This window comes from Ornithorhynchus anatinus, chromosome 2 (assembly GCF_004115215.2).
Source record: "Ornithorhynchus anatinus isolate Pmale09 chromosome 2, mOrnAna1.pri.v4, whole genome shotgun sequence".
Classification (NCBI taxonomy): Eukaryota; Metazoa; Chordata; class Mammalia; order Monotremata; family Ornithorhynchidae; genus Ornithorhynchus; species Ornithorhynchus anatinus.
Genome location: NC_041729.1, coordinates 67,636,344 through 67,650,974, shown reverse-complemented (window position 1 = coordinate 67,650,974; position 14,631 = coordinate 67,636,344). Strand labels below are relative to the sequence as shown.

Below are 14,631 nucleotides of genomic sequence, written 5' to 3'. Positions count from 1 at the left end.
TTTGAGCACACCCATGAAAAACAAATGCCGTCTCAGAGTAAAGATAAAGAGTCACAATCCTAAAAGATTCGATCAGCTCTCTTCTTTGCACTCACCTATTACCGGCAGGATACTGACATTTATTTCTATTCATTTAAATGTGCTTGAGTGTGTGGGGAGTTAATGCATTCTCCAGGCTGCAGTGACAGGTATGTTTACTTCCTTTAAAAAGAAAATTCCTCCTTTCACTGTCCTAACAGCTGCCTCCAAAATGACTAGAGCTGTAACACTGCCTAGTTCAGATCACTAATACAGGAGGCTTGGATGTTCTTCTACTTCTGATTCCCCAGGCACCACGGCAGTGCTGCTCTGCTTGGAAAGAAAACTCATTCAGCGACTCACATCCGTTGGCATAGAAAAATAATGAGCTGAGTGAACAGCCTTCCACCTCCCCTACCTAATTCAAAAATAGTTAGATAGGACAGAGGTTGGTAACAGAGGTTGGAAGATCTGAAATGAGACTTGAAGAAAAACAGAGCTAGATAACACGGTCTGAGCTACCTTACATGTGGCCAAAAAGATCTGTTTGGGGCTGACCCAAGTTTCTTTGTCATTTCCAAGTACAGATAAATCCTTCTTGTACTGATGGGTTTTTCCAACATTGGGTCTACCTCTGTTTCAATTCTTTTTGTTTCTTAAATGGTACTTATTAAGCAATTACTAAGTACTAGATAACATTGTAAGAGCTAGGGTAGAATTTACAGATGAAATAACGAGGCAGTGAGAAGTGAAGTGACTTGTCCAAGATCACACAGCAGACATGTGATGGAGGTGGAGTAAGAACCCAGATCCTCTGACTTCCAGGCCTGTGTTCTTTCCACTAAGCTACACTCCCTCCTTACCTTCTACTCCCTTCTGGGTCGCTCTGGCTTGCCCCCTCCCAGCCCCACAGGACATATCTTTAATTTATTCACTTCTTTTAATGTCTGTCTGTCCCCCCACTCTAGACTATAAGCTCATTGTGGGCAGGGAATGTGTCTGTTTATTGTTGTACTGTACTCTCCCAAGGGCTTAGTGCAGTGCTCTGCACCCAGTAAGCGCTCAATAAACATGATGGATTGAATGAAGCCCGTTTTTCAGGAAGTATTTTCTCTAGGAGAGCAACACCCATCCCAATTCCTGCTCACTGGGGAGGGCTATTTGTGGCAGTGGTCCTGCACCCATCGATCCATCAATCAATAGTATTTATTGAGTGCTGTGTGCAGAGCACTGTACTAAGTGCTGTAGTACACTGCTATATCACATTGCTCCAGGCTGTGCTTCACCCTGTCTTTGAGAAGCAGCGTGGCCTAGTGGAAAGAGCACAGGTGTAGGAGTCAGAGGACTCACAGTCAGTCAGAGGTCTGTCTAATCCCAGCTCCACCACATATCTGCTATGTGACCTTGGGCAAGTCATCTAACTTCTCTAAGACTCAGTTACCTCATCTGTAAAATGGCAATTCGGGTAGCACACAATGGATTTTTCTTCAGCAGCCACTTCAGTAGGCTAGAACCTTGGCTCTAATGGAAAGTACGGAGATTGGCCTGTGGTTTGCACAGTCCTTTCTTTTCCCTTCCTTCATGAAATTGGTGATGCTGGTGGAGACTTTGCAGTCACATTGCATTTCCTCAGTGATTCAGGGCTCGAGAAAAAACCCCACTCAGATCAATCAGTTGTATTTATTAAGTAGTTACTATGTGCAGAGCACTGTACTAAACACTTGGGAGAGTACAATAGAATTAGAGAAGCAGCGTGGCTCACTGGAAAGACCACGGGCTTTGGAGTCAGAGGTCATGGGTTCGAACCCCGGCTCTACCACTTGTCAGCTGTGTGACTTTGGGCAAGTCACTTAACTTCTCGGTGCCTCAGTTCCCTCATCTGTAAAATGGGGATTAAGACTGTGAGCCCCACGTGGGACAACCTGATTCCCCTGTGTCTACCCCAGCGCTTAGAACAGTGCTCGGCACATAGTAAGCGCTTAACAAATACCAACATTATTATCATTATTAATTAGCATGCACAGAGGTGGATTGCTGTGGGAATGCCACCCTCTAGAATGTAATCTCATTGTGGGCAGGTAACATGTCCACCAACTTGCTATACTATACTCTCCCAAGCACTTAGCACAGTGCTCTGCACACAGTAAGCTCTCAATAAATGCCATTGATTGATTGATCTTGGTGCTGCCCGATTCTTCCTGGATTCGATTGCTGTGTTTCAATTGTGCTCAACACTACTCCCCCTCTAGACTTAAACTTTTTGTGGGCAGGTAACATGTCTACCAATCTCATATTATACTCTCCAAAGTGCTGAGTACAGTGCTCTGCACACAGTAAGTGTTCATTTAATATGATGTACTGATTGATTATGGTTTCTTTGAGTCTATAGATTTATGTCTTCCCTTTCTTGCCCATTTCTATCCCTTGAAGCGCTTCCTCCTCAATAGTGGAAGGCATATTCAGGAATTTGTTTCTGTAATTTTTATTATGGTATTTGCTAAGCACTTACTATGTGCCCGGCACTATTGTAAGTACTGGGGTAGATACAAGGCAATCAAGCTAGACACAGTCTTAATCAGGTGGCGCTCAGTTTTAAACCTCAATTTACAGATGAGGTAACTGAGGCACACAGAAGTTGAGTGACTTTGCCCATGGTCATAGACCAAGTGGCCTTGGACAGGTCACTTAACCTCTTTGGGTGTCAGCTTCCCCATCTGTAAAATGGGGATGAGATATCTGCTCTCTCTCCCTCTTAGACTGTGAGCTTAGTGTGGGGCAGGGACTGAGTTGGATCTGACCTAGCACAAAGTGAACATTCAAAAAATCCTATTATTATTATTATTGTTGTTGTTATTATTTTAGTCTCTGATGGTGGGTTCTGTTTTTTTGTATTTATTAAATGCTTAACTATGTGCCAAGCACTGTACTAAGCACTAGGTTGATACAAGCAAATCGGTTGGACACAGTTCCTGTCGCATGTGGGGCTCACAGTATCAATCCCCATTTTACGGATGAGATACCTGAGACCCAGAGAAGTATAGTGACTTGCCCAAAGTCACCCAGCAGACAAGGGGCCAAGCCGGGATTAGAACCCATGACCTTCTGACTCCCAGGACTGCTGCTTCTGCTTCATGTGGTTCAGCAGAATGGTAGTATCGGGTGAGGGGCTATAAAGCCACTTTAGCGATGAATAAAGGTCATTAGCTTGGTGAAGGTCACCAGACCACTGGATCTCTTCACCTTAGCTAACCTACCACTGGTTGCACATGCTTCTGAACATGATCAGAATGCCCCATCCCAGGATTCTCTTCAGTAACTCTCAAGAGGAGATGCGTAGTGGTGTCAATTCATTCCCAGTTTGGTGCGAGTCACTTGTTATACCAAAAAAGACCGCAATTACCAAGGGCTTTCCTGTAATAATAATAATAATAATAATGATCACTGTGGTATTAAACGACATGTTCCATGCATGGGGTGGGTACAAGCAAACGGAGCTGGACACAGTCCCTGTCCCAGATGGGGCTCACAGTCTTCACCCACACGTTACAGCTGAGGTAACTGAGGCCCAGAAGTTAAGTGACTCGCCCAAGGTTACACAGTAGACAAGTAGCAGAGCCAGAATTAGAACCCTGGTCCTTCTGATTCCCAAGCCTGGGCTCTATCCACTAAGCCATGCTCCTTCTCTAGCCTCCATTAAGTAGAAATAGACTAATAACAATAGTTCCTGACATCTGGCATTGATCCATAGCTGATGACCACGCTGCTGATGTCATTTATTATTTCCTGTCAAGCTCCACTGGACCCACCCAGCCCCTATAGCAAAGTTATAGCAACCACCAGCCTGCAGCAATCCACAGTGCCTGAGTGGGGCAGGGGGTGAGGTTGGCTACAGTTCCTTCATGCTGCTTCATCCCCATCTCGGCTTGTAACTTTTCCGTTGCCCTCAGCTGACATTAGGCCTTCCTCCATTTCCATTCTCTCAGTCTGCCTGCGCAGTTTCTATGCATGTACAATGCTATTTTAGTAACTGCAGTATTTTTTAACCCAAGGTGATTGGGGTGGGTACAGTCCCTGTCTCACATGGGTCTCAGACTTAATCCTCATTTTCCAGATTAGATAACTGAGGCACAGAAGTAAAGTCATTTGCCCCAGGTCACACAGCAGGCAGGTGGCATAGTCAGGATTGGAACATGGGTCCTTCTGATTCCCAGGCCCGTGGTCTACCCACTAGGCCATGCTGCTTTTAACATAGTGAGACTTGAGTTATGTCTTTGAAGGCATGATGTAGACAAAACACAAGAAGCCAAACTACGGCTGGAAGCACTGGTAAGGCAAGCTGAGCTCAGAGCACTTAACATATAATTAGGCACCAAATGTTTGCTGCTTCAACCCAAAGAATGCCAGCTCGGTGAACATGCTTTATAATCAGATCCAACGAGTGCTCATTGTGTCAACATTTCTGCCAGAATACAATGTTTTAAAGGGATTTTGAAAAGATAAAGAGAAAAAAACCGGAGCCATAATGGCTGTGAATTTTCACTAATCTGTTAATAATAATAATAATAATGATAATTGTGTTATTTGTTCAGAGCTTCCTATGTGTCAGGCACTGTATCAGGTGCTGAGGTGGACAAACAAATCTGGTTGGACACAGTCCCTTTCTGCATGGGGCTCACAGTTTTTATCTCCATTTTAAAGATAAGGTAACCAAGGCATAGAAAAGGGAAGTGACTTGCCCAAGGCCACACAAAACACAAATGGCAGAGTGGGATTTGAACCCATTACCTTCTGGCTCCCAGGTCTGTGATCTATCCACTCTGTTACGGTATTTTGTTTTGCAGGCATTGCTTCCAGCATTTCTTTTAAACAGAATTGAAAGGATCTTCTGCCCCTCTACCCCTCTCCTTCACCTCCCCTCAGCTAAGCCCTCTTTTCCCCCCCTTCCCTCTGCTCCTCCCCCTCTCCCTTCCCCTCCCCTCAGCCCTGTACTCGGCTGCCCAACTGTATATATTTTCATTACCCTATTTATTTTGTTAATGAGATTTATTTGCTATTGTTTTAATGAGATGTTCATCCCCTCGATTCTATTTATTGCTATTGTTTTTGTCTGTCTGTCTCCCCCGATTAGACTGTAAGCCCGACAAAGGGCAGGGACTGTCTCTATCTGTTACCGATTTGTACATTCCAAGCGCTTAGTACAGTGCTCTGCACATAGTAAGCGCTCAATAAATACTAATGAATGAATGAATGAATGAATGAATGGTGCTCTGAGTGCTCATTAGCACTGCTCAGGTATACTGGTTCTCTTCATCTTAGCTACTCTTCCAGTCCCATCTCAGGATCTCACGTGGAGAGCTTCCAATTCTCTACCAGTCTAGGTTGTGGGCGGGAGAGTCAAGCTGAGGCCTACCTTTTCCATTCCTAGCTTGGCCAGTGGCTAGCGAGTGGAAGGCCATCTGTTACAAGTCAAAACTCCCCTGTCCTGGGCGCAGCGGCACGGGAGAGAGTCGAGGGCAGAGACTAAAGTTTACTGCGCAGAAGGAGGTAATGGTAAACCACTTCCGTATTTTTATCGAGAAAACTCTATGGTACACTACCAGAACGATGGAGGTGGGTGTTCTGGGACAGATGTAGCAGCGTGGCTCAATGGAAAGAGCCTGGGCTTGGGAGTCAGAGGTCATGGGTTCGAATCCCGGCGCTGCCACATGTCAGCTGTGTGACTGTGGTCAAGTCACTTAACTTCTCTGGGCCTCAGTTACCTCATCTGTAAAATGGGAATTAACTGTGAGCCTTATGTGGAACAACCTGATTACCCTGTATCTACCCCAGCACTTAGAACAGTGCTCTACACATTGTAAGCGCTTAACAAATACCAACATTAACATTATTATTATTAGATGTGTTCATGGTGTTGTTATGGGTTGGAGACAACTCGACAGCATAAGATAAGACAAGACTCTACCAATGGTTACACATGCTTCGGAACTTGATCACGATGTCCCCTACCAGGCTTCTGCTGGGCAACGATCTTGAGGAGAGGCACGGTACCCTTACCACTGCTTATTGGAAACCGAAGTTTAAGCAATTATTTTATGGTACTCACTAAGCACTTACTATATGCCAGGCACTGTACTGAACACTGGGAAAGATACAAGCTAATCAGGTTGGACACAGTCCATGACCCACATGGGACTCACAGTCTTGATCCCCATTTTACAGCTGAGGTAACTGAGGCAAAGAGAAGTTAAATGATTAGCCCAAGGGCGCACAGCAGAGAAATGGAGCAGCCGGAATTAGAACTCAGTTCCTCTGACTCGCAGGCCCATGCTCTATCCACTAGGCAATAATTATATATGTATTAATCTTAATGTCTGCCTCCCCCTATAGACTCTAAATTCGTTGTGGCAGGCAATATGTCTGTTGTTGTACTGTACTCTCTCAAGTGTCCAAGTGCCTTGCACACAGTAAGTGCTCAATATATACGACTGAATGAATTAATGAACGTTGCTTCAGTTGCAGATTGGTTCCCAGTTCCATGCCAAGAATTATTATTATTATTTCATCGAAAAAGCAGTTGTCAATGCAATGTGACTTTTTTGCTAACATGAATACAAGCCACCATAATGAAGCAAGAGAACCAGTATATTGCTGTCACATTTTGGATTTTGATGGGGCAAGATCTGCAGTCTCAGATTGCAAGCATCTGGCTAATGCTATGGCAAAACATAATAATAATAATAATGTTGGTATTTGTTAAGCACTTACTATGTGCAGAGCACTGTTCTAAGCGCTGGGGTAGACACAGGGGAATCAGGTTGTCCCACGTGGGGCTCACAGGCTTAATCCCCATTTTACAGATGAGGGAACTGAGGCACAGAGAAGTTAAGTGACTTGCCCATAGTCACACAGCTGACAAGTGGCAGAGCCGGGATATGAACCCATGACCTCTGACTCCCAAGCCCAGGCTCTTGCCACTGAGCCACGCTGTAAATGTAACCAAATGGGCCTGTAATTCTTTCCCACACAGAGACATCTCACTGACACTCAAAAAATTCCTAATTTCAAATCTTGTGAAATAGACTTCTAATTCCCAACTCGATATGTTTTTCCAGTGCTTAGTCTAGTGCTATGCTATGTAATAGCACTTAGTATAGTGCTATGTAAGCACTTAATAAATATCATTGCAAATATGAATCGATCATATTTATTAAGCGCTTACAGTGTGCAAGCACTGTTCTAAGCACTTGGAAGAGTAATAATAATAAGGTTGGTATTTGTTAAGCGCTTATTATGTGCAGAGCACTGTTCTAAGCGCTGGGGTAGATACAGGGGAATGAGGTTGTCCCACGTGAGGCTCACAGACTTCACCCCCATTTTACAGATGAGGGAACTGAGGCACAGAGAAGTGAAGTGACTTGCCCACAGTCACACAGCTGACAAGGGACAGTACAATATAACAGACTTGGTAGACACATTCCCTTGCCCACAACAAGCTTAAGGCTAGAGGTGGATACAGACATGAATATGAATGAAAGAATTTAGGATATGTGCTGTAGGTATGAGGGTGGTATAAAAGAAGAGTGTAAATCCAAGTATGAGGGTGTAGCAGAAGGGAGTAGGAAAAGAGGAGATGAAGGTTTAATCCAAGTAGGCTTCTTGGAGGAGATGTGCCTTCAATAAGGCTTTGAAGGAAGGCAGAGTGATAATCCGTCTGCTATGAAGAGGGAGGGCGTAACAAGACAGAGGGAGGACGTGAGTCAGTGGGGGGGTGGGGGGGAGTGAGATAGATGAGACTGAGGTACAACTACTAGGTTGGAATTAGAGGAACAAAGTGTGCCAGCTGGATTGCAGGAGGAAGGCAGAGAGCTTAGGTTGGGGGAGAGGGGGTGGTGATTGTTTTAAAGCCTATTAAAAAGAGTTGCTGTTCGATGCAGAGGTGAATGGGCAACTAATAAGGTTCTTGAGGAGTGGGGAAACACAAACTGAATGGTTGTGTAGAAAAATGATCCTGGCAGCAAAGTGAAGTATGGACTGGAGTGGGGAGAGACAGGAAGCTGGGAGGTCAGTAAGAAGACTGATCTAGTAATCAAGGGGGGATCAGTCAGTCAATCATATTTATTGAGTGATTACTGTGTGCTGTGCACTGTAGTAAACACTTGGGAGAGTACAATATAACAAACACATTCTCTGCCCACAATGAGCTTACGGTCTAGAAGATGAGTTTACAGTCTAGAGGGTTATGCCAAGTGTTTAATATTTGGATGGAGAGGAAAGGACAAATTTTAGCAATGTTGTGAAGGTTGAAATGTGAGGATTTGGTGGCAGACCGAGTACATGGACTGAATGAGAAAGTTGAGTTGAGGATAATGCAAAAGTGACAGGCTCATGAGATTGGGAGGGATGGTGTGGCTGTGTACAGTGATGGGAAAGTCAAGATGAGGACAGGGTTTGGGTGGGAAGATGCGGAGTTCTGTTTTGAACATGTTAAGTTTGTTGGGTTGGCTGGATGGCCAATTAGAGATGTCCTGAAGGCAGGAGGAAATGCAAGATTTTGGAGAGGAGAGTTATCGGGACTGGAGATGTAGATCAACGTGGAGATGGAAGCTGAAGCTGTGGCAGTGAATGAGTTCTCCAAGAGAGTGGGTGAAGATGGATAATAGAAAGGGACCCAGAAATGAACCGTGAAGGACTCCTACAATTGGGGGATGGGAGGCAGAGGAGGAGCATGCAGAAAAGATTAAGAATGAGTGACCAGATATAGGAGAAGAAACAGGAGAGGTCAGGGCCAGTGAAGCCAAGGTTGGATAATGTTCCCGGAGAAAAGGATGGTCAGCAGTGTTTAAGGCAGCTGAAACATCGAGGAGGATTAGGATGGAATAGAGGCCATTGGATGTGCAAAGAAGGAGATCATTGGTGACCTTTGAGAGGGCAGTTTCTGAGGAGTGAATGGGACAGAAGCCATACTGAAGGGGGTCAGGGAGAGAAATGGAGGAAAGAAAGTGGAGACAGCAAGTGTAGACAACTCACTCAAGGAATTTGGAGAGGAACGGTAGGAAGGCAATGAAGCAATAACTGGAGGGAGCTGTGAGGTCAAGAGAGGCTTTCTTTTAGGATGGGCATGTTTGAAAGCAACTGGAAAGCAAACAGTTGAAGATGCCAATCAGGGAGAGAAGATGGGAGGTGTAAGGGATGGGGTTGGAGGTGCAGATGAAGAGAAGGGATTTTTACAGGAGGTGGGAAATCTCCCCTCGAGATACTACTGGGAAAAATTGGAGAGTTTTAGAAGGGATGGAAGGAAGGAGGGACTGGAGAGGAACAGGGGAGATTTTAGCAAGATCAAGCCTGATTGTTTCAATTTTCTCAATAAAGAACATGGCCTGGTCATTAGGGTCAAGAGATGGGGGAGGTTGGTTGTCTGGGGGTTTGAGGAGTCAAATGACCATTAATTTGAGTGAAGAATTTTAAAATGCAAAAAGTACATGAGTAGAAATTCACTGGATTAAAGCAATTTATTGTTCAAAATGTTTTATGCCAAATTATGTTTTGAAGGAGATGCTTTAATAGAAACCATGGAGAAAGAGAACAAAGGGAAGCTACAAGAAGCAGGGTGGTCTGGTGGCTAGAGCATGAGGCTGGGAGTCAGAAGGACTTGAATTCTAATCCCAGCATGGCCACTTGTCTGCTGTGTGACCTTGAGCAAGTGATTTAATTTCTCTGGGCCCCGGTTAGCTCATAATGATAATAATAATAATAATAGTATTAAGCACTGTTCTAAACACTAGGGTAGATTCAAAATAATAACGTTGGACATAGTCTCTGTCCCACGTAGGACTCGCCATTTTATTCCCCATTTTACAGATGAGGGAACTGAGGCAACAGAAGTTATGTGATTTGCCCAAAGTCACAGAGCAGACAAGTGGTGGAACTGGGATTCAAATCCAGGTCCTTCTGATTCCCAGGCCTGTGCTCTATCGACTAGGTCTTGATGCTTCATAGGTAAAATGGGGATGGATACTGTGAGCCTTATATGGAACATGGACTGTGTAGAGTCTTTCTTCCCCAGAGTTTAGTACAGTGCCTGGCACATAGTAAGTACTTAATATAGGGAAACAGCAGGGACTTACTGATAGAGCACAGGCCTGGGAATCAGAAGGTCCTGGTTCTAAACCCAGCTCCTCCACGTGACTGCTGTGTGACCTTGGGCAAGTCACTTTACTTGTGTGCCTCAGTTCCCTCACCTGTAAAATGGGGATCATTATGGTGAGCCACATCTGGGACATGGACTGTGTCCAACATTATTAGCTTTTTACTCTCCCAGCGCTTAGTACGGCACCTGGCACATAGTAGGGGCTTAACAAAGATCATAAAAAGCAAATGGTAGATCAGAGAAAAAAATGAAACGATCGAACTCACAAAATGACCAAAAAAAATGGTACAGTATAGTCATCTTCCAGGCTTTGCCCTTGCCAATGCGTTCCCACTTTGAACTGGTTTTCTGGAGTATACGTGGCATCATTCTGCATTTGGAAGCACAATGTCATGCCCATAAGGGCATAAAATGGGCACAGGTGCTTGAATTTATCAATTTGCTTACTCAAAGTAGTTAGGTTGTAATCTCTTTAGAGGCGGGTGGGAAGAGGTCTGAAGATGGAGCGAGAAATCAAAACTGACAAGCTGCTTGTGCCCAGAGAAAATGAGAAGATCCCGTACCTGCACTAATCCATCTCCTCCACCAGATCAGAATGTGCGGCTCCACTCCAAACCGGAGCAATCTCTGGCCTCCATGTTAGCTAATCCAGGATTGTGATTTCAGGGCGAGACTTAATCTCTATTTTACAAACGAGGGACTGAGGCATAAAGAAGTGAAGTGACCTGCCCATGGTCACACAGCAGACAAGCAGTGGAGCCTGAATTAGAACCCATGACCTTCTGACTCCTAGGCCCATGCTCTACCCACTAGGCCATGCTGCTTCTCATGTGACCAGACATCCTGAAATAGGTGGAGCAGTTAAGAAAATTAGCCTACTGTGCCTCCAGCCAAAAAACAGCTGAAGAACATGACAGCGTGGCTTGGTGGAAAGAGCAGGGGCTTGGAGTCAGAGGCTGTGGGTTCTAATCCCAGCTCTACCACTTATCAGCTGTGTGACTTTGGAAAAGTCACTTAACTTCCCTGTGCCTCAGTTACCTCAGCTGTAAAATGGGGAATAAGATTGTGAGTCCCTCGTGGCACAATCTGATTAGTTTGTAACTACCCCAGCGTTTAGAACAGTGCTTGGTACACAGTAAGCACTTAACAAAAACCATAATCATCGTTAACTATCACCTGTTAGAATTACCTTCCAACTAGTGTGGTGGGAAAGGACCCTTGGAAGGTGACAGTCAATCAATTAATGGCATTTACTGAGTGCTTTCTGCATGCAGAGCACTGTACAAAGCACTTGGGAGAGTACAGTGCAACAGAAATGGGAGACATGTTTCCCAGTCATACGGTGTTTACAGAGCAGAGGAATAAGGGTGGAAAAAGAGGATCGGAAAAAGGAAGGAAGTAGTAATGTTTTTCTCTTTCAGTCCCTCCTCTTCAACCTCATGCTGGTTTACTTTTCTCTCCTTTTCAGCAGAAGCAGCTGCTGCCAATGCCAGTGACACCTCTAGCAGCAGGGTTGTATGATCCCATCTTGGGATTGTACCAGGAGTCAATCAATCAATCAATCACATTTGAGCACTTTCTGTGTGCACAGCACTGTGCTTAGTGCTTGGGAGAGTACAATATAACCAAGTTAATAATAATGTTGGTATTTGTTAAGTGCTTACTATGTGCAGGGCACTGCTCTAAGCGCTGGGGTAGATACAGGGTAACCAGGTTGTCCCATATGAGGATCACAGTTAATCCCCATTTTGCAGATGAGGTAACTGAGGCACAGAGAAGTGAAGTGACTTGCCCACAGTCACACGGCTGACAAGTGGCAGAGGCGGTATTCGAACTCATGACCTCTGACTCCCAAGCCCGGGCTCTTTCCACTGAGCCACGCTGCTTGTTAAACATGTTTCCTGCCCAGTAAAAGCTTACAGTCTAGAACCATGTGCGTCCAGGGAACTCAGTTTCACCCCAGGGTGGACAACAATAGCCACAGTGGGATTTTTCCTAGCTGGCAGGGACAGGAGAAAGAAATATCTGTTTTTCCCTAGTGCTGGTGGAATACGATGCATCTTCCTTCAATCTTAGAAGCCAATGCCACTGGATAACAAAGTTTTAGCCTAAGTTGTGTTGCCAATGCACATATCTTTAAATTATACATTATACATTATTTATTTACTCATATTTATATCTGCCACCTCCTCTAGACTGTAAGATCATTATGGGAAGGAAATGTGTATGCTAATTCTGTTGTATTTCACTCCCCCAAGCTCTTAGTACAGTGTTCTGCATATTGTAAGCACCCAATAAATGTAATTGATCGATTGATTATTGGGTTTAAGATCCTTCCATTAGGTCATTCTCCTTCTCTAAAATGAAAATTCAGTACAAATTATCAGGCAAAAAGCACTGAAATCAAAATTACTTTCATGTTATCTTCCTCTCCTGATTTTGGAAGATGAAAGTACATACATTTGGAAACCAATTCGCCAGGCTCACCTTCAAGCTGGGCCCTTAAACCCCAGCAGAGGTTTTTTTTGAGAATGTAAATACATAACCACTCCAAACCACTCCACATAAGCAGCCCTCTAAAACCACGGGGTGTTCATCGTCCTGGATTTGGTCGAGCGATCAACAGATGGGGCTTTGGTCTGCTGATTAGAATGGAGGACGAGCTGTCCTGGTTTAAATCAAGGTTTGGGACATCATCACCTCTAGCAAATTACATGACCTACGTAGCGACTGCTCCATCTCTAATCTGACAATATATGAGGTCCAGAGGTAGAGAGGAGATTCTGGTAGCCATAAACTCTGATTCATTTCGAGTAGAGGGGTAGGGCTGTGCTGGGGCTGGGATTCCGGGGAGCAGAGCATGGCCTAGTGGATAGAGTACAGGCCTGAGAGTCAGAAGGTCCTGGATTCTAATCCAGGCTCCGACCCTTGTCTGCTGGGTGACCTTGCACAAATTACTTCACTTCTCTGAGCCTCAGCTATCTCATCTGTAAAATGGGGAATAAGGGTGTGGGAAAGGGGCTGTGTCCAACCCAATTACCTTGTATCTACCCCAGCGCTTACTATAGTGCTTGGCATTCAGTAAGCACTTAGCAAATACCATAATTTATTATTATCATTGTTATTATTATTCTTGCCAAGGGCCAAAAGAAGTGAGCAGCCCTGACCCCGAAATGGAACCCCTGCCCCTGGCCGAGGCTGGAGCTTATAGGGGACGAGTGTCCTCCTTAGTCTGGGCCCTGGAGCTGAGTGGGGGTGGGGAGAAAAGCCCCCACAATCCTCCATGGAGCCCTACAAGAGGCCAAAAGAACTGAGTTGGGAGGAGGAGAGAGGAGCCCTATCGGGGGTGAAAAAGGGGACAAAAGCTAGGGTGGTTTAACCCAGGGTGGGCTGGGTTACTAGTGTGGGATGCTGCATAATAATACTAGTGATGATAATAATGGTATTTGATAAGCACTTACCAAGTGCCAAGTACTGTACTAAGAGTGGGGTAGCTACAAGATAATCGGATAGGATAATACTAATTGTAATTATGGTACTCGTTAAGCTCTTACTATGTCCCAAGCACTGTTCTATGTGCTGGGGTAGATACAAGTTAATCAGGTTGGACACAGTTCCTGTCTCACATGAGGCTCATACTCTTAATCCCCATTTTACAGATGAGGTAACTGAGGCCCAGAGAAGTGAAGTGACTTCCCCAGGGTCACACAGCAGACCTGTGGCAGAGTCAGAATTAGAACACAGGACCTTCTGACTCCCAGGCCCATGCTCTATCCACAAAGCCACACTACTTCCCCCACAGGACTGCAACCCACAAGGCCTGTAAATTCATTGTGGGGAGGGAATACATCCACCCCTTCTGTGGTATCGTACTCTCCCAAGTCCTTAGTTCAGTGATCTGCACATGATGAGCACTTGCTAAATTCCATTTATGATGATTAGATGTAGTCCAGGTCCCAAATGGAGCTCACCCTCCTATACGGGGACGGAGAACAAGTGTTGTCAGAAACTCACTGAACTTACCAGCACTTTCAGCCTGGGAGCTGAGGGTGCACTAAAATGCCCCTTTGCACCTATTGAGTGAAGTCAGGGGTGCAAGCAGACCCCGACATGCCTAAGTTTAGCAGTCCTTGATCCAAGCTCAAAGCCTAGGGAGGTGGGGAGGAGGGGGAATAATAATAATAATGTTGGTATTTGTTAAGCGCTTACTATGTGCAGAGCACTGTTCTAAGCGCTGGGGTAGATACAGGGTAAACAGGTTGTCCCACGTGAGGCTCACAGTTAATCCCCATTTTACAGATGAGGTAACTGAGGCACAAAGAAGTTGTGACTTGCCCACAGTCATACAGCTGACAAGTGGCAGGGCCGGGAGTTGAACCCATGACCCCTGACTCCGAAGCCCAGGCTCTTTCCACTGGGCTCTTTCCAGCCCAGCCCAGGTCAGGTCTCAATTCCAGCCCAGGCCA

The 14,631-nt window shown here is 45.1% G+C and overlaps 1 protein-coding gene across 1 annotated transcript in view; it reads right to left on the bottom strand.

Moving 5' to 3' along the window:
* PRKN (parkin RBR E3 ubiquitin protein ligase) overlaps positions 1-14,631 on the bottom strand; it is a 1,416,888-nt gene that overhangs the window by 582,051 nt on the left and 820,206 nt on the right. The window lies entirely within an intron of this gene.